A 10,020-nucleotide genomic window follows, 5' to 3' on the forward strand; every position below is an offset into this window, starting at 1 on the left:
TTGAGGAGCAATGGGCATCTATTGAACAGAGAAACCAGACCTTCGTGGAAGTCCTTCTGAGTAGGACTGCCATTGCAGATACGGGTCCCCATGGCCCCCTGATGTGCAGCAAGGTGCTCTCCAGCCACTTGCAGGCGCGGAGGGGGAGCTGACCCATGAGAGGGAGGTTGGTGGCAGACCTCAAGGAAGTGGGGGTTCCTCTCCAGGCGCGCACACTTCCATGCCACTGCAGAGCCCTACCGGAGTCCACACCCAAGTGAGATAGACGTCTCGACCCCTGCACAGCCGCAGGAGCAGCAGATTGTTGACGAGCGCTCATAGGCACGCCACCCCAGAGGACGCCCGCCAAAGGAGTTGAGACAAGAGCAGCAGGAAAGTGAGCAAGGGGCCTCCACATCTGCTGAAGCCACAGGGGAACCATGACGTAGGAGCACGTGTAAGAGGAAAATAAAGCACAAGTAGTCACTTGGGTGAAATTTTATGTATTTTTAAAAAAAAAGCCATCAGATGAATTCTGTCAATAAAAAGTCTGATGGTTACTGCTGTATTTGTGGCGAGTGTCATTTCGCAAATGGGACTTTCACATTGAGGGCTTAGGATTACTTGCAATTGTCAGTATGCTGGACAAATAGCTAGGAATCTGCAGTGTCTTGGCCATTGTCGATGCTCAGGTAAGAAGCCATCCTCCATCCTCTCTGGAGTTTAGAAGAATGAGAGGTGATCTCATTGAAACATACAAAATTCTTACAGGGCTTGACAGGGTAGATGCAGGGAGGATGTTTCCCCCGGCTGGGGAGTCTAGAACTAGGGGTCACAGTCTCAGAATAAGGGGTCGGCTATTTAGGACTGAGATGAGGAGAAATTTCTTCACTCAGAGGGTGGTGAATCTTTGGAATTCTCTACCCCAGAGGGCTGTGGAGGCTCAGTCGTTGAGTATATTCAAGACAGAGATCGATAGATTTTTGGATATTAAGGGAATCAAGGGATATGGGGATCGTGCAGGAAAGTGGAGTTGAGGTAGATGATCAGCCATGATCTTATTGAATAGCGGAGCAGGCTCGAAGGGCCGAATGGCCTACTCCTGCTCCTATTTCTTATGTTCTTAGAATTCAAATGTACAAAAGCAAAATACTGACGAAAGGTCATTGACCTGAAACGTTAACTGTTTTTATCCATTAATGCTGCCTGACCTGCAGAGTATTTCCAGAATTTTCTGTTTTTGTTTCAGAATTCACGTGTAGCTAGTTGCAACGCTTCAGATTTACATATATTTATAAGGGTAGTTCTCCCATAGCTTACATGGTTGAGGTCTAAAGCATAACTGATGCTTAGCTGCTAACCTAGTTTGTCTCTTTAAGGTCGCTTTTAAAGGACTGCCAGTGGGGACATGGTATAAATCCAGGTCATTGTTGCTTCTAAATCACTGAGATGAATCACAGCAGTTGTACCTGCTTGTAAATTTCAGGCGCCAGTGACTGACTTTCTTTGCCTCTGTAACTGTGTCATGGATACCCATTAGCTGCAAGGTATGTGTGAATATAATATACAGTCGACTGCTCTTCACTGAATGATCTGAAATGGAGAACTTAAGATTGAATAATGTCATGCCACTCCTGTGTGTTTACAATATGACTGAATCGATCCTGAAAATAATAACCTCTCATTTTTCATTCCATTATGGTTCAATTTTCATTCCATTATGCCTGAACCTTTAACGGTTTTAGACTGGGATAATATGAACTGCCCTTTCTGTGTGTATGCTGTTCCCTTGCAGAAGCATCACTTGGGTGAGGTAGTGGAGCACGAGTGGGAATGGTTCAGTTGGTAAATGCAACACTTGGTGTGCTATTGAGGCACACGGACTGGAAATGAGTTGCCACCTTCAAGAGAATATGGGTGCGGTGAGAAAATGATTTCCTACCGTTGGTGTTGGGTGCCACACGGCATCTTCAACTCGGCAAAATATGTATATAGCAAAAGTTTATTAGTGAATTGATAATGTTGCAGTGTTATTTTATGGCCACAGGTGCAGCAAACCTCCTTCTGTGGGCACCATGTGCTCACATCTTTTGCAGTTCACAAGAGGAAAATTATTCAACCAATCTTAGTTCATCCCTACAGAATGACCCTAAAATCCTTCCATTGCAGCATCCAATCATTTCTTAAATAATTCCAGGGTTTCACCTCCACTATTGTAGCTGGATGTTGTTCCTGGTGTTGTATGACGAGCTTCCTGATATCCGTCCTAAATTTGTCTTCTACCAGTTTCAAGATTTGGCGCCCCTCGCAATTTGATTTTTTAGATTTACCTTTTTAGATACCAATCATTCAATCTTGTATACCTCAAAAAGATCACCCCTCAAGATACCTTATTTAAAGTTGTAAAGCCTAGAGATCTCCTGTCTTTTCTCGTAACTCAGACCTTTCACACTATCAGTCCTGTGGCTCTCTGCATTGCCTCCAGTCTTTGAATGTGTCTCCGTGATCAGAACTGGATACAGTACTCAAGCTGCGGTCTGATCAGAGCACTATACACCTTGAGCACTATGCTACTGTTTTGGTTATGCTATGCAATTATTTTCTATTGACTTTGTTAATTGCTGCTCTACATTGGTTGGATATGCTGTCTGCTAGGACTCGTAGGTCTCTTTCAACTCCACCCTTGACTATTTCAACTCCATTCAGTGTGTGTGTTGCCCTTTTTTCTTTCTTATGTGTAGCACTTTATTCTTGCCTGCATTAAATTTCATCTCCATTTGTTTTAGTCAGTTATATATTTTGTCCAACTAATTCCGTGATTAAGTTGTATCCTCTGATTCCACTGCCTCTCCTAGTTTGGTATCATCTACAAATGTGGCCAGTTTGCTTTGGATTTCTGAATCCAAGTCATCGGTGTAAATAAGAAGCCTAAATGCTCGCAACATCACTTTCAGGGGCACGTCACCCATTACTTTCTCCCCACCTTGCTGTAACTCCTCTAACAAGTACCTGTTTTGTATCCTTAAGCTAATTTCTTATTCATACCCAAGATTCATCCTGAAGTCCCAGAGTTTTGAGCTTAACTAATAGCCCTTTGATGCGCTATCAATTACTCATAAAAGACTGAGAGTTAGAAGAGTAACTAAAGGCTTTTATTAACAACAGAATGGAGGTCTGCCTCGAGTGGTCGACCGGTCCAGGATACCAAGGGCTGGGGAGCAGTCACCTTTATACTAGGACCTGTGGGAGGAGTCAGCCGAGGCATGTCCAGGCATGTACACAGTGGAATACAAACAGGACAAACAGGAATACAAACAGTGGTTTACCACATTCACCCCTTGTTTAAAATTGAGTCCGGCGGGGTGAAGTGTATTAAAAGTTAGTGTATTGGAGTCTCTCCGGAGGTCTTGTCTGCTGCTGTGATCGGCGTGGCGACGGCAGGGGTAGTGAAGCTTCCGGCGTCGAGTCCAGCGTAGGCTGTGGCACAGGCGTGTCGTCCTCGTAGATGTCGAGCGGGTCGCGGGGCCCAGGCCTGCCGTCTGCTGGGGCTGGATATCGGATCGTGGGGGGGGGTGGTAGTGGGTAGTGGGTTACTGTGGTCCCCGAGGGTGCAAGGTCTCTTATGGAGACTGTGTCCTCCCTCCCGCCCGTCCGGGTATGCGATGTAAGCATACTGGGGGTTGGCGTGGAGGAGGTCGACCCTCTCGACCAGGGGGTCCGTTTTATGGGTCCTCACGTGTCTTCTCAGTAGGACCGGCCCTGGGGACGTCAGCCATGGCGGTAGCGATGTCCCTGATGTGGACTTCCTTGGGAAGACGAACATTTTCTCATGAGGGGTGGCGTTAGTGGCAGTGCAGAGCAGTGACCGAATAGAGTGGAGCGCATCGGGGAGCACATCCTGCCAGCGGGAGGTTGGAAGGCCCCTAGACTTTAAGGCTAGCAGGACGGCCTTCCAAACTGTCGCATTTTCTCTTTCCACCTGTCCGTTCCCCCGGGGGTTGTAACTGGTGGTCCTGCTTGTGGCAATACCCCTAGTTAGCAGGTACTGACGGAGTTCGTCGCTCATAAACGATGAGCCCCGGTCGCTATGGATATAGCTGGGGAAGCCGAACAGGGTGAAGAGGTTGTTCAGACATTTAATGACCGTGGCACTGGTCATGTCCGGGCAGGGGAAGGCGAACGGGAAACGGGAGTACTCATCAATAATATTGAGGAAGTACACATTGCGGTCGGAGGAGGGGAGAGGCCCTTTAAAATCAACGCGAAGGGGCGAGTGGCTTTTATCAGGTGGGCCCTGTCTGGTCTATAAAAGTGCGGTTTGCACTCAGCGCAGACTTGGCAGTTCCTGGTCATGGTCCTGACCTCCTCAATAGAGTAAGGCAGGTTGCGGGCCTTGATGAGGTGGAAGAACCTGGTGACCCCCGGGTGGCAGAGGTCATTGTGGAGGACCCGTAGTCTATCAATCTGCGCGCTGGCGCAGGTGCCACGCGATAGCGCATCCGGGGGTTCATTTAGCTTCCCGGGCCGGTACAAGATCTCGTAGTTGTAGGTGGAAAGTTCGATTCTCCACCTCAAGATCTTGTCATTTTTGATTTTGCCCCTCTGCTTGTTGTTAAACATAAAAGCAACTGAACGCTGGTCAGTGAGCAGGGTAAATCGTTTTCCGGCCAGGTAGTGCCTCCAATGACGCACAGCCTCCACAATCGCCTGGGCCTCCTTCTCAACAGCGGAGTGTCTGGTCTCCGGGCCCTGGAGGGTTCGTGAAAAGAAGGCCACGGGTCACCCCGCCTGATTGAGGGTAGCGGCCAGGGCAAAGTCGGACGCGTCGCTTTCCACCTGGAAGGGGATGGATTCGTCCACTGCGTGCATGGTGGCTTTGGCAATGTCCTCCTTGATACGGTGGAAGGCTAAGCGGGCCTCTGCCGTCAAGGGAAAAGAGGTGGACTTGATCAGCGGACGGGCCTTGTCCGCATAGTAGGGGACCCACTGGGCGTAATAGGAGAAAAACCCTAGGCACCTCTTCAGGGCCTTGAGGCAGTGGGGCAGTGGAAGTTCCATAAGGGGACGCATCCGGTCGGGGTCGGGGCCGATGACTCCGTGTTCCACAACACAGCCAAGGATGGCGAGGCGGTTTGTGCGGAATATGCACTTCTCCTTGTTATATGTCAGGTTTAGGAGTTGGGCGGTGCGGAGGAATTTTTCGAGGTTTGCGTCATGGTCCTGCAAGTCACGGCCGCAGATGGTCACATTGTCCAGATATGGGAAAGTGGCCTGCAACGCATTTTGATCTACCATCCGGTCCATCTCCCTTTGGAAGATGGAGACCCCGTTGGTGACGCCAAAGGGAACCCTAAGGAAGTGATAGAGGCGGCCGTTTGCCTCAAAGGCAGTGTACTGGCGGTCCTCAGGGCGGATGGGGAGCTGGTGGTACGCTGATTTCAGGTCAATGGTCGAGAAGACGCGGTACTGCGCGATCTGGTTGACCATATCAGCTATACGGGGGAGTGGGTAGGCGTCCAGCAGGGTGTAGCGATTTATTGTCTGGCTGTAGTCGATGACCAGGCGCTGCTTCTCGCCGGTCTTAACGACGACAACCTGGGCTCGCCAGGGGCTGGTGCTGCCCTCAATAATCCCTTCTTTCAGGAGCCGCTCCACTTCGGTTTTAATGAAAACCCTGTCCCCGGCACTGTATCGCCTGCTCTTTGTGGCGATGGGCTTACAGTCGGGGGTGAGGTTAGCAAACAGTGGTGGGGAGGTTGCACCTGGTGCGCGGCGGGCAATTTGGAAGCTGCTGGCTGCGGACTGTGAGTGGGGGTAGGGGTCCACCGTACGCCATCGTAACACTTTTAAGGTGGCACTGAAAATCTAACCCCAGCAGGACGGCAGCGCAGAGGTCAGGCAGGACCAGAAGTTTAAAATGATCGTACACGGTCCCGTCTACTACGAGTGTCACCACGCAGTAGCCGCCGATGTCCGCCGACTGGGACTCGGAGGCCATAGAAATCCGCTGTTGCGCAGGCAGGACTGGGAGAGAGCAACGCCGCACCGTGTCGGGGTGGATGAAGCTCTCCGTGCTCCCAGAGTCAAAAAGGCAGATTGTATCGTGACCATTTACCTTAATGTCCATTGTGGAACTGGCCAGTTGGTGCGGTCTCGCTTGGTCCAGTGTAACGGATGCCAGCGTAGGGGTCGGTGTGTCGCTGCGGGTATCAGATGAGGCGGTGTCGGGGGCCTGCTGCGTCCCGGCTGTCGTCCAAGATGGCGGCGTCCATGATCCCCATGTGGCTGGAGGCGTCCAAAATGGCTGCTGTACCGGTGATTCGCACACGGCCGGGGAGGTCCAAAATGGCGGCCCGCATGGCCCACACGCGGCGCTGCTGGGGTTCGGGGTGGCTTTGGCCCTGCAGACGCTAGCGTAGTGTCCCTTCTTCCCGCAGCCCGAGCAGATTGCGTTTTTCGCCGGGCAGCGCGCTCTGGGGTGTTTTGCCTGGCCACAGAAGTAGCATTTCTGGCCTTGGGGCACTGCTGTCTGGCCTTGGGACACTGCTGCGGTAGTTGGGCCGTTGTTGGGGTGTGGCTGGGGTGGCACGGCGCTATGAGGCGGTCCTACCGTGTCCCAGGCTGTCATTCCCCGCGGCGTCCACGGTGCAGAGGAGTAGGCATCCATGCCCTGGTAGGCTGCATCCAACGATAGTGCGAGTTCAGAGGCCTTGTTGAGGTCGAGGTTACTCTGCTCCAACAGTCGCTGTCGTGTGTAATTGGATCTGTGGCCCGCTACAAAAGCGTCCCGGATAAGTTCCTCTGTGTACACGGCGGCCTTTACATCCTTACAACCACAGGCCCGGCCAAGCACAGACAGTGCCTGAAGGTATTCCACGGTCGATTCCCCAGGTTGTTTACGACTCCCCAGGAGGTGCCTGGCGTACACTTCGTTCACTGGGCGCGTGTACTGGTCCTTGAGGAGCTTGATAGCATCCGCGTACGAGGTCGCGTCTTGGATGACCGAGTACACTCGGTGGTTCACTTTGGAGGTCAGGACATCCAGTTTGTCCTCGTCCGATTTGATTGCTTCGGAGGCGGTCAGGAATTTTTCGAAACACTTAAGCCAGTGAGTAAACTTGGTGGATGAGTCCGCCTCCCGATGATCTAAGTCCAGGCATGCTGGTGTGAGGATCTTCTCCATTATAAAAATGTTGTTAATAAAATTGATGCGCTATCAATTACTCATAAAAGACTGAGAGTTAGAAGAGTAACTAAAGGCTTTTATTAACAACAGAATGGAGGTCTGCCTCGAGTGGTCGACCGGTCCAGGATACCAAGGGCTGGGGAGCAGTCACCTTTATACTAGGACCTGTGGGAGGAGTCAGCCGAGGCATGTCCAGGCATGTACACAGTGGAAGACAAACAGGAATACAAACAGTGGTTTACCACACCCTTTGTGTGGAACTTTTGACAGATACTTTCTGGAAGTCTTGGTACAGCATGTTGTAAGGCTTTCAAGAGTCCACTTGGGATTTCACTTCCTCAAAAGAAGTCAAGGAGTTAGTGAAATTTACTAAATATTTTTGCACAGCATGAAGAAAAGCTGGTTCCAGAGGCAACTCCGGTTTGTTCATATTGTAGCTGGCGTCTCAACATAAGGTGGCTGATAAAAGGATGAACCTTTACATTAGCCACAGAGATGAGATTTAATAAAACCCCAGTAAAAGTTCAACAACTACAAGAAGTGCTTTAATATTTCTCAAACGTCCTGCCCAGTTTTTAACCCTGGCACAAGAAATGCAAAGATGTGATTGCTCTAATCTATTTCCAGCAAAAGAGAGTGATTTGTTTCTTAACAAAATAGTGTTTGAAAGTCACCCAGCTAAAAAAGGCAGGTGGTATGGTTAATGTTTTACTCCAGAACAAGCATTTCCTCCCATCAGTACCATAGATCATCCTGGCATCTTGCAATGCTTCTCCCTTAAACGGTCAAATGGGAACAGTTTGTTAATTTCATAGCGTAACCGTGACTGAAACCCATTGGATAGTGATATCCTAGCTCTCCTGTTGTACTTTAAGGCATTTTTTTTTACCATGCTCTGTCTCCAGCTCACTGATTACTGCCACAACCTCTCAACTGCCTTCGGCAGGAAATCCTCACGGTGTGGACCAGATTCTCATTGGATGCTTGGAACGACTCATTCACCAGTTAATATACCCTTGGGTTCCTGTGATCATAAATTCTTTCAAAGTCCTACCCTGCCTGCAGTAGTTTTAGCGCATGGTCCCGCCGAAGCTCAAGGTTTGGTGGTTGACTGACCACCTCTGGTACATGGACAGAGCAGCTTTAAAATCACATTTTTTGTTCCTGCCTAAACTCTGTGTTAGCTTATCTCAGTAACCACTTTGTATTTCTTCCACTGAATTACTGTAGTTCCACATCCTACATCAATACCAGCAAGGACTTTAATTTCTTATGGGAACAAAGCCTTAGCTAAACCACCACAATCAGCAACCTAGACTATAAAATGCATCCCCTCAAGTGGTCAGAAATCACCAGGACATTTGGAATCTATCCAAGCTTATCCTATGTTTACCTTTTGGGCTATTGTGCCGAGGGTTCCTCCTGATGCGGCCTGCAAGCAGCTACCCGGAGCACTGTACAAACTTTCTCTGAGGATTACTGGCCTGGCAGATCACTGTCCTTACATCAAAGGAAAAGCAGATGTCGTCCCATACCACCTGTTTCAAGGTCTTGTTTGTTTCTGGTAAAGCAGTTCCTGTTATTTTATTACCAGCTGTTTGTTGATCCTGATTTATGGGATTCTAGTATAGATCCAATAGCGGTTAAGTAGTTAATAATCAACTTGACAGACTTGCCTCTAAGACAACTTTCTAGATTCCTTAAAATGGATGTTAATTATTTACCAGTGCATCTTCCATCACATTGACAAGAAGTTGGAGGCAGTTCCAGAGAAAGGAATGAGTAAAGGGGAGACAAAAGGTAGGAACCTAACTTTAGAGCCTAAAAATGGGAATGAAAATTAAATTTACAATCATAACTTCTTTTAAAAAGGGGAACTGGAGCTTTTTAAGTTCCAATCTAGTTGTAGAAGTGTGCAGCTGCTGGTGTTAGAGCTTTATATTGGGAAAACCCGATTGAAGCCCCACCTAGAAACATGACACAATAGTAAAAAGGTCCAAATAAAGAGTGTGTGACATAGAACAAATTTAAGAATTTGTTTGTAATGTTCAAGGTTCGGCACCTACGTGTAACATATAACTAGGATAAAGGACGGTGAGTTTTTTGGGGGGCTGGGGGGTGTTGGCTGACTGTTCAGAGAATATGTCCTTAGTAAGGGCAGCACGGTGGCATAGTGGTTAGCACTGTTGCCTCACAGCGCCAGGGACCCGGGTTCGAATCCGGCCTCGGGCGCCTGTCTGTGTGGAGTTTGCACATTCTCCCCGTGTTTGCGTGGGTTTCCTCCGGGTGCTCCGGTTTCCTCCCACAGTCCAAAGATGTGCGGGTTAGGTTGATTGGCTATCATAAATTGACCCTTAGTGTAAGGGGGATTAAATACGTGGGGTTACGGGGATAGGGTAGGATATGTGTTGGTGTAGGGGTTACGGGGATCGGGTGGGATATGTGTCGGTGCAGGCTCGATGGGCCGAAATGGCCTCTATCTGCACTGTGGCGTCTCTGTGACTCTGTAAGTGGGAGTAGGGAGTTGAAAGAGATCGATAAATTTTTGGGAACTAAGGGATATGGGGCTAGTGCTGGAAAGTGGAGTTGAGGTAGAAGATCAGCCATGATTTTATTGAATGGCGGAGCAGGCTTGAAGGGCCAAATGGCCTACTCCAGCTCCTAGTTCTTATGTGGCTCTTTCCATTTGTTGTTGGTTGTGTAAAGCTTTTTGACAAAGGAGCAGGAGGCCATTCAGCCCCTCGAGCCTGTTCTACCCTTCAATGAGATCATGGCTGATCTGTATTCTAATTCCATTTACCCGCTTTGGCTTCATATCCCTTAATACCTAGATTTTTGTTAGCCAAGGGTTTGTA

This window comes from Somniosus microcephalus, chromosome 30, assembly GCF_052327205.1.
Source record: "Somniosus microcephalus isolate GS21.2 chromosome 30, FLI_Smic_1.0, whole genome shotgun sequence".
NCBI classification, from domain to species: domain Eukaryota; kingdom Metazoa; phylum Chordata; class Chondrichthyes; order Squaliformes; family Somniosidae; genus Somniosus; species Somniosus microcephalus.